The following is an 11,133-nucleotide window of genomic DNA, read 5'->3' on the forward strand; positions in this document are numbered from 1 at the left end:
GGAAAATGTGTAGAGGGGTAATTCTTGCAATCCACGCGTCTGTGCACGTCGCGCGCCCGCGTGGATGGTCGAAAATGCTTCATACGCGCGTACGCGCCAGGTGCGCGCACGCGCAAAATTGTGCTTTTTCAAAGTTTTCATGTTCTTGCACCACTTCAAGCATTTCAACCCTCCAAACAGCCACTTAAGCACTATAGAAGCATTATTTAACATGGTAAAGTACCAAACGAACTCAACAAATGAAACAAAGCTTGAAATCAAACCCAGCTACAACTTCATCAAATACTTAGCTACCAAACATGAAGTCAAGTATTGAGCAAGTATTGATACGTAAAAATTAGAATTTCACGTACAACCGGCAAGTATACCGGGTCGCATCAAGTAATAAGACTCACTAGGAGTGAGGTCGATCCCACGAGGATTGGTAGATTAAGCAACTTTAGTTAAATGGTAGATTTAGTCAAGCGAACATAGTTTTGATTTCATGAGCATTTTGATTTTTGAACATAATTGCAAGAATTTAAATGGCAAAGAATGTAAAGAACTAGAAGATAGAAATAAAATGAAAGTAAATAACTGAAACTTAAATTGCAAGAAACTTAAATGACATCAAAGATAAATGGCAAGGAATTAAAGGGTGCAGAAATTTAAAGAACATAAGAGTAAATAGCAAGAATTAAAGGAACAAAATGTAGATGACAAGAATAATAAATTGACAGAATGTAAAAGGGAATTGGGTTATGGGTAATCAAATAACTAGAAGCAAAAGAAATAAGAAGTAATGGTAGAGAGGATCATTAGGGATCCGAGATGCAAGTTTTCATGAATTGATGTTAGTCAAATCCTTCTCAATCATGGGTATAGATCCATGGCAAGTGGGTAATTGAATCCCAATCTCTTGGTGATTCAATTTCTCTAAACATAACCAATTGCCACTCTCGTGATCTAATTGTTCATGAGAAGAGATGAAGCTAAATCTAATCCAGCCACACAATTCCCATAATCTCAACCAAGGAGAGTTACATCTCACATACTAACCGAGGTGTATTGATTAAAGGAATCATGAAAGGATGAACTCTAAACTGAATTATGTGGCTCCTTCCTCAAATTCACCACATAATTCATATAGATTAACCCCTCTCTCGATGGTGGTTGAATCTTTGAAGAACAAGAGTTCCCTCTTTAGATCAACCACTAGAATTGAGGAGGAGAAGATGAGTTCACCAATCCATTCCAACAAGCAGAGCTCTTCCCCCTAATGAAGGTGGGGTTTAGTGAGTCATAGCTCCAATTTCAACAACAATTGCCATAAACCAAAATTAAACTAAATGCAAAGAAAAGATGAAGAAGAATAAGGAGATGCTTAAAGCTTTAGAAAATGAAGGAGAGAAGTTCCCAGAAGAACCCCAAAATAGCTCTCCGGGTATCCTCCCGGAAGTACTAAAAAGTTCCCAAAATAAAAGTGCTAAGAGTCTAAAATTCTAAGTGTCAAAAAGTCTTCCTCAAGTACAAACTCAATCTCTATTTATATTAGTCCTAAAACTCCTTCAAAGATCTTAAATTTGGGCTAGCAATGTGGGCTTTCTCATTGTTGAATTCTTGGTTCAATTGAAGAAGTTGCTAGCCTTTGTGAGGAATAGAGGAAGCAGAGCAAGTTGGCAACCATTCTGGCCCATTGAGGGGCGTTGTTGTCAATAACTCTAGGCATAATGCACGTTGGCAACGTGCAAGTGACTTTCCTGGAAGTGAGGTTGGAGACTTGGGCGTTGTTGGCCCAAGTTGTTGCTAACAACTTGCTCTTCTTCTTATTGACTCTTCTCTCATGCCTAATGTAGCCCAGAATTTGAGTGTCATCCTTCTGCTTCAATATGGACTATTATACATCATTGGAAAGCTCTTGATGTCTATTTTCTAATGCCACTGGAATCACCTCAATTGGACTTTCCTAGCTCAAGTTATGCTTCCTCAAAGAAGGTAAGGTCAAGCTGCCAAGTTGCTGCCAAAAACGCACCCATTTTGCCAAGTTGGCAACGTGCCCATGCCTAGCCTCCCAAAGCAGGGAAATGAGGCTGGCGTTGTTGCCAAAAACGCACCCTTGCTAGCACGTTGGCAACGTGCTCGTGCCCCACTCCAGGGCTCATCTCTAGCCTTCTTGAATTTCAACTTCATGTTCTTATTTTTAGGGCCTAAAGATGACTCTGGTTTGGCTTCCATTTTGTGCTCCACCATAGACTATTATCTATGGTTGGAAAGCTCTGAATGTTAGCTTTCCAACGCAACTGGAAGCACTCAATTTGGATCTCTGTAGCTCAAGATATCTTCCATTGAAGAGGACATGGTCAGGCTGCTAAAATCGCAGGCGTTTTTGGCAAACACGCCTTTGTATTTCCAAGTTGCCAACGCCTTCAGATTCTGAAGCTCTAAATGAAGCCCGCTTTTGAAGCTTTAAACGAATGTCAACCCCATACTATGATATATGGTTGGAAAGCTCTGGATGTCTACTTTCCAATGCCGTTGAGAGTGCATCATTTGAAGGTCTACAACTCAAGATATACTCCATGGAAGAGGGCAAGGTCAGGCTGCCAGGTTTGTTGGAGTTGTTGATGAACACGCCCATGCAATCCCAAGTTAGCAACGTGCTGCTTCCTTTCTTTACCATCCAAAGCTTCCTGGCGTTATTGCTAAACACGCCAATGTTTTCTTGAGTTGGCAACGTGCTCGATGCTTCTTCAAGGCTCTAAACATTGCTTCCCACGTTGGCAACGTGGCTGGCAGGGCTTCCTGGCGTTGGCAACGTGGTTGGCAAGGCTTCCTGGCGTTGGCAACGTGGTTGGCACCAAGACTTGGCGTTGGCAACTTGATTGGCACCAAGACTTGGCTGGCAGCACATTCTGGCGTTGGCAACTTGGCTGGCAGCACATTCTGGCGTTGCTTGCCTGCGTTGTCCTCAAACACGCCCCTCATCTCTAGGCTGGCAACGTGCTCGAGGTTCCCAACTAGCTCATCAAGATTGCTTGCCTGGGCGTTGCCTTCAAACACTCACTCCTTTCTCCAAGTTGGCAACGCCACTTCTCTTCCAAGGTTGCCTGGCGTTACCATGAACAACGCCCACTATCTCCAAGTTGGCAACGCCAACTTCTTCTTGCCCAGCTTGCATCATTCTTGCTTCCATGCTTTCTTGTTTCATCACCTATCATCAACAAAGGAAATAGCTTCAAAGTCTTACCAATTCATGCAATAAATTTCATGAGATTCATTCATACTCATTCATATATGCATTCCTTAAATCATTTGCATGAATTTGGCTAGAATCACATGTTCCTTGGTATTCTTATGCATGAAGACAAAACTCATCAAAATGCTTGTTTATTTCAAAGAAAGTGAATGAAATTAAGCTAAAACTACTTAAACTAACTAGCTAATATAGAAAATATGCAAACGCATCACAACACCAAACTTAAACCTTGCTTGTCCTCAAGCAAGAAGAGAATCATGCAATAGAGATTGACAATCCAAGGTAAGAAGAATAACAACTCAATGTTCATGGTAAGCTAGTTTTTCTAAGAATGCTACAATCACAAAAGAAATGTAAATGATTGATGCTTCTATCTAGCTCAATTTATGAAATCTTTTTCTTATATTTCTTCCTTGAAACAAGCTTTTGATTTTCTTATTAGCTTCTCCTTTTGGGTGCTTTGCCCCATGAGTTGATTACAAAACTACGACTCTAAATGCTTTGTTTTCAAGTATTACCACTTGATACATAAGCACCACAAGCATTTAATTAGAGGACTTCATTAAGCACATTTATTTCTTTTCTTGACTCTCTAATCATTGATGCTCAGAGCCTTGAGCTTTGAGGGAGTGCTTTTGCACTTGAGCCTAGCCTTGACTTCTAAGTGTTTTGTTTTCAAGCATTTTACTTGATACATAAACACCACAAGTACATAACAATGAAATTGTCATTGGTACTCAGAGCCTTCAGCTTTCTCATTCTTTCCCTTTTTCTTTTCTTGCCTTAATTGCATTTGCTTCTTCAAGGTTTTCATGATTTTCAAAAGATTTCACAAAATGTCCTAGATGAAAACTTCAATTAAATCAAATCTAATGCAATTGAGCAACAATCAAACATACTAGCCTTCCAATACTTGTATGCACATGCCAAGTTCTTCTTTAATTCCTTGTTTGTTTATGATCATGATGCTTTTTTTGCTTTTGAATTCACAAAACTCAAGTTGGTAGTCATAATGCCACAGTAACATATTGCAAATCAAAATTCAAGCTATGCTTATTCATACCACACATGCATATAAAGAAGGTAATAAGACAATCATGCAATTTAAAGTGCTGGAAACAAATGAGAGAAAAAAGAACTTTACAACCTTGTAATTTATCTTCTCTATTGTTGTCCTTTTCCTCCTTTTCTTTCCCTTCCCACACCAAACTTAGAATGATTGCTTGTCCTCAAGCAACAATTAGAACCGTGGCTATGGGGCTAAGATAGATCATGAATGTCTTACACAATGAAACATTAGTAGCACATGTGTTTCAAGTAAGCAAAATTAAAGATAACAATTAAGGCACAAGAGAGAGACATTTTGATTGCAAACTTAAGAAGGTGAGCACAATACATTGCATAAAAGATAAGTGGCACACCAAACTTAGTGTGACACTTTCACTTGGAATTAATGCAAGTATTCAGTAAAGATTGGAAACAGATTTTGTTGCATAGCAACACCAAACTTAGAATGCAATCATATGTCAATTTATTTGAATTAAAACTAAGCAAATGAAACTGTTGTATGTTAAATACAATCACCAAGCTAAGAATCTATCATGAATAAGGATCTCTTGGTAATGTATTAACAAAAACAGTTAATAAGCAAACTAAATGAAAGCATTTAAAGATAGAAAAATAACTAAAGCAAGTAGAATGAAAAAGTGTCAAATCAAAAGAGAAAAATAAAACTGCAGAGGCATTATGATTATGCAGACAAGTAGTGTTGCTTGAATAAATTGCATAGAAAATAAATGGCACACCAAACTTAGAATCTTGGTGTGTCACTTTCATTTTTGGTTTGATGCAATCATCCAAGAAGATTGAAAACAATTTGTTGCAAGGCAACACCAAACTTAAAATGTAACCATATGCCAATTTATTGAATTTAAATAAAACAAAGAACGAAAACAAAGCAGAGAAGAGAAATTATACCTATGGTTGACATGTTGTTCACTTTCTTCCTCTTCTTCCAGTTTGTTAATAGGAATGACCTTAAGGGGGGAGAAGATTCAGCTAGTGTCCCCTGTCTTGGCCTCTCCTCAGCAAGCTTTCTTTTGTTAATGGCTTGATTGAGCTTGCTTGCTGGATCAGGGGGAGGATTGCTTGTGGTTGACCCCTTTTTCTTCATGAATATTGTCCTTGGTAGCTTGGTCACAATCCTCTTCTTGGTGCTTTTGTTAATTGCCTTCACTTTCTTGAATCCAAGTCTTGGTGGTTGTGTGATTGTTGGAGTCTTCTTTTCATCAAGAGTTCCGTGCAATACTGGTTCAATGAGCTCTTCCTCTGTGTACTTCTCTGCTTCACTTGAGTGTGATTTCTCTTGAGTGTCTTCCTCACGTTCTTGCTCTTCCACTTCTTCTTTTACACTCAACATTTGCTTTAATAGCTCTTTCATGGAAGAGGTTTGTTGTTCTTCCCAAGATTTTTTCATCTCCTCTTCATATCTTTCAATCATGGATTCAATTGTTGAGCCTTTTTGTTTCAAGGAAGTTTGAGAGAGTTGTGAGTTTTCATGTTCCATTGTTACTTCAACTACCCTCTGTGGACTTGGAATTCTGTGCTCATATACCTCCACCAACTCATCCTTCATTGCAATTTCACTTGACAAATGGACCTTTTGTTCTTCTTTTTCCACTTCCTCACTCACAAATTGGTCTTCATTCTCAATGCTTGGCAATCCTAAATGTTTCTTTATTTGCTCTAAGTGCCCATCTATTTTCTCAAAAAGGCTCTCTCATTCCTCCCAATATTGTTCTTGTCTTTCCAAGAGTTCTCTGGACGTTTGAAGGAGGTCCTCAGCTACTAGCTTAAGAGGTGAAGGTTGAGAGAAGTTTTGTGGATATGGATGTGTTGTGGTGAGGTTGTTTTGAGTGGTATGAAATGAATCTTGTGAATTGTGGAATAAGTTTTGTGGTTGGTGGAATGAATTTTGTGGATGATGAATTGAATTGTATGAATTTTGGAAGGAATTTTGTGTTGAGGCAAACTCAAATGGTGAAGAATTTTGATATGAAAAATTTGGAGGTGAGGTTGGACAATTAAGAGGTGATGGCTCTTGATAAGTGGAAAATGGGCTCTCAAATGCTTTCTGGTTTTGCTCCTCCCAGGTACAACTTGAAGAATTGTTGAAATCATCATAGTATGGACAATCTTGTGGTCCTTGGGATGGATCTTGCATGAATTTGTTGAAAGCATAATCAAGAGATGATGTCTCTTGATGAATAGCATTTGGAGAATTAAAATTCCCTTCCCAGCCATAGTTTGTGTCAATGTCATAACAGCATGGTTCACTTTGTGGCTCTGGGAGGAAATTCATTTCACTTGATTGTTCACACTCTTGTTGATATGCCCAAGCACCATGAGGGTAATGACATAAATCATTTTGTGGTTCTGAACAACATCTCATGTGATTAGCTTGATCAATTTGTTGCTCTGGAGCAAATCTCCATGGATTGGAGTGCTCATAATTTGCAAGTTCTTGGCGATACTCCCAGCCACCATTAGAATAATGACTTGAATCATTTTGTGGTGGTGAGAAATATCCCATATGATTTTCTTGCTCATCTTGTGTCTCTGAAGAAAGTATCCATGAATTGGAGTGCTCAGAATTTGTATTTTCTTGGTGATATTTCCAGCCACCATTAGAGATTGGTGGTGGTGGATGATATCCCAGAAAGTTTGTTTGATCAAAAGATGAGATAAACTCCATTTAAGTTTTGTAGAACACAATCACACCAAATAAAATTGAAATTCATGTCAGAGAGAAGAATTTCTTAGTGAGGCAATAACACAAACACCTTAATGTCCAAAAAGAAAACAAAAAATTAAAAGAACTGTACAAAGAAAAAAAAACAAAAAAAATGCTTAATCTAAACTACCATTCACTTAATCATTGTCAATCTTTTCCAATCTCCGGCAACGGCGCCAAAAACTTGATACGTAAAAATTAGAATTTCACGTACAACCGGCAAGTATACCGGGTCGCATCAAGTAATAAGACTCACTAGGAGTGAGGTCGATCCCACGAGGATTGGTAGATTAAGCAACTTTAGTTAAATGGTAGATTTAGTCAAGCGAACATAGTTTTGATTTCATGAGGATTTTGATTTTTGAACATAATTGCAAGAATTTAAATGGCAAAGAATGTAAAGAACTAGAAGATAGAAATAAAATGAAAGTAAATAACTGAAACTTAAATTGCAAGAAACTTAAATGACATCAAAGATAAATGGCAAGGAATTAAAGGGTGCAGAAATTTAAAGAACATAAGAGTAAATAGCAAGAATTAAAGGAACAAAATGTAGATGACAAGAATAATAAATTGACAGAATGTAAAAGGGAATTGGGTTATGGGTAATCAAATAACTAGAAGCAAAAGAAATAAGAAGTAATGGTAGAGAGGATCATTAGGGATCCGAGATGCAAGTTTTCATGAATTGATGTTAGTCAAATCCTTCTCAATCATGGGTATAGATCCATGGCAAGTGGGTAATTGAATCCCAATCTCTTGGTGATTCAATTTCTCTAAACATAACCAATTGCCACTCTCGTGATCTAATTGTTCATGAGAAGAGATGAAGCTAAATCTAATCCAGCCACACAATTCCCATAATCTCAACCAAGGAGAGTTACATCTCACATACTAACCGAGGTGTATTGATTAAAGGAATCATGAAAGGATGAACTCTAAACTGAATTATGTGGCTCCTTCCTCAAATTCACCACATAATTCATATAGATTAACCCCTCTCTCGATGGTGGTTGAATCTTTGAAGAACAAGAGTTCCCTCTTTAGATCAACCACTAGAATTGAGGAGGAGAAGATGAGTTCACCAATCCATTCCAACAAGCAGAGCTCTTCCCCCTAATGAAGGTGGGGTTTAGTGAGTCATAGCTCCAATTTCAACAACAATTGCCATAAACCAAAATTAAACTAAATGCAAAGAAAAGATGAAGAAGAATAAGGAGATGCTTAAAGCTTCAGAAAATGAAGGAGAGAAGTTCCCAGAAGAACCCCAAAATAGCTCTCCGGGTATCCTCCCGGAAGTACTAAAAAGTTCCCAAAATAAAAGTGCTAAGAGTCTAAAATTCTAAGTGTCAAAAGTCTTCCTCAAGTACAAACTCAATCTCTATTTATATTAGTGCTAAAACTCCTTCAAAGATCTTAAATTTGGGCTAGCAATGTGGGCTTTCTCATTGTTGAATTCTTGGTTCAATTGAAGAAGTTGCTAGCCTTTGTGAGGAATAGAGGAAGCAGAGCAAGTTGGCAACCATTCTGGCCCATTGAGGGGCGTTGTTGTCAATAACTCTAGGCATAATGCACGTTGGCAACGTGCAAGTGACTTTCCTGGAAGTGAGGTTGGAGACTTGGGCGTTGTTGGCCCAAGTTGTTGCTAACAACTTGCTCTTCTTCTTATTGACTCTTCTCTCATGCCTAATGTAGCCCAGAATTTGAGTGTCATCCTTCTGCTTCAATATGGACTATTATACATCATTGGAAAGCTCTTGATGTCTATTTTCTAATGCCACTGGAATCACCTCAATTGGACTTTCCTAGCTCAAGTTATGCTTCCTCAAAGAAGGTAAGGTCAAGCTGCCAAGTTGTTGCCAAAAACGCACCCATTTTGCCAAGTTGGCAACGTGCCCTTGCCTAGCCTCCCAAAGCAGGGAAATGAGGCTGGCGTTGTTGCCAAAAACGCACCCTTGCTAGCACGTTGGCAACGTGCTCGTGCCCCACTCCAGGGCTCATCTCTAGCCTTCTTGAATTTCAACTTCATGTTCTTGTTTTTAGGGCCTAAAGATGACTCTGGTTTGGCTTCAATTTTCTGCTCCACCATAGACTATTATATATGGTTGGAAAGCTCTGAATGTTAGCTTTCCAACGCAACTGGAAGCACTCAATTTGGATCTCTGTAGCTCAAGATATCTTCCATTGAAGAGGACATGGTCAGGCTGCTAAAATCGCAGGCGTTTTTGGCAAACACGCCTTTGTATTTCCAAGTTGCCAACGCCTTCAGATTCTGAAGCTCTAAATGAAGCCCGCTTTTGAAGCTTTAAACGAATGTCAACCCCATACTATGATATATGGTTGGAAAGCTCTGGATGTCTACTTTCCAATGCCGTTGAGAGTGCATCATTTGAAGGTCTACAACTCAAGATATACTCCATGGAAGAGGGCAAGGTCAGGCTGCCAGGTTTGTTGGAGTTGTTGATGAACACGCCCATGCAATCCCAAGTTAGCAACGTGCTGCTTCCTTTCTTTACCATCCAAAGCTTCCTGGCGTTATTGCTAAACACGCCAATGTTTTCTTGAGTTGGCAACGTGCTCGATGCTTCTTCAAGGCTCTAAACATTGCTTCCCACGTTGGCAACGTGGCTGGCAGGGCTTCCTGGCGTTGGCAACGTGGTTGGCAAGGCTTCCTGGCGTTGGCAACGTGGTTGGCACCAAGACTTGGCGTTGGCAACTTGATTGGCACCAAGACTTGGCTGGCAGCACATTCTGGCGTTGGCAACTTGGCTGGCAGCACATTCTGGCGTTGCTTGCCTGCGTTGTCCTCAAACACGCCCCACATCTCTAGGCTGGCAACGTGCTCGAGGTTCCCAACTAGCTCATCAAGATTGCTTGCCTGGGCGTTGCCTTCAAACACTCACTCCTTTCTCCAAGTTGGCAACGCCACTTCTCTTCCAAGGTTGCCTGGCGTTACCATGAACAACGCCCACTATCTCCAAGTTGGCAACGCCAACTTCTTCTTGCCCAGCTTGCATCATTCTTGCTTCCATGCTTTCTTGTTTCATCACCTATCATCAACAAAGGAAATAGCTTCAAAGTCTTACCAATTCATGCAATAAATTTCATGAGATTCATTCATACTCATTCATATATGCATTCCTTAAATCATTTGCATGAATTTGGCTAGAATCACATGTTCCTTGGTATTCTTATGCATGAAGACAAAACTCATCAAAATGCTTGTTTATTTCAAAGAAAGTGAATGAAATTAAGCTAAAACTACTTAAACTAACTAGCTAATATAGAAAATATGCAAACGCATCAAGTATCAATCAAAGAAGAATTCAATGGCTATGTATAAATGGTAGATCTTACCATGGTGGGGTGTCTCCCGCCTAGCACTTTTGTTTACTATCCTTAAGTTGAACTTCCACTAGCTCAAAGTTCTTGTTCAAGAGGTGCATCCCTCAATAGGAACACTTCAAATTCCTTGGAGTTCTTTCTTTGCTCACCATGGTACAATTTGAGATGGTGCCCATTTACCTTGAAAATGTCCGGACTTGATGGGTGGCGCAAGTGGTAGACCCCGTAAGGTTCTACTTTCTCTACTTGGTAAGGTCCATCCCATCTTGATCTAAGCTTTCCGGGTAGCAATCTCAACCTTGAGTTGTAAAGGAGGACTAGCTCACCGGGTATAAATTCCCTTCTTCTAATGTTCTTGTCATGAATGGCTTTCATCTTTTCCTTGTAGAGTCTAGAATTGTCATAGGCTTCTAATCTCAAGCATTCCAATTCCGCCAATTGAAGCTTTCTCTCTACTCCGGCTCCACCCAAACTCAGATTGCATTCCTTTATGGCCCAATAAGCTTTGTGTTCGATTTCTACCGGTAAATGGCATGCTTTACCATATACAAGCCTAAAAGGGCTCATGCCAATGGGTGTTTTGTAAGCCGTTCGATATGCCCAAAGTGCATCGGAGAGCTTGGCGCTCCAATCCTTCCTATTCGGCTTCACAATCCTTTCCAACACATGTTTAATCTCCCGGTTAGAAACCTCAGCTTGGCCATTTGTCTGAGGGTAGTAAGCCGTGGTAACTTTGTGTGTGATACCATACTTTCTCATG

The sequence above is a fragment of the Arachis stenosperma genome, chromosome 5 (assembly GCF_014773155.1).
Source record: "Arachis stenosperma cultivar V10309 chromosome 5, arast.V10309.gnm1.PFL2, whole genome shotgun sequence".
NCBI classification, from domain to species: domain Eukaryota; kingdom Viridiplantae; phylum Streptophyta; class Magnoliopsida; order Fabales; family Fabaceae; genus Arachis; species Arachis stenosperma.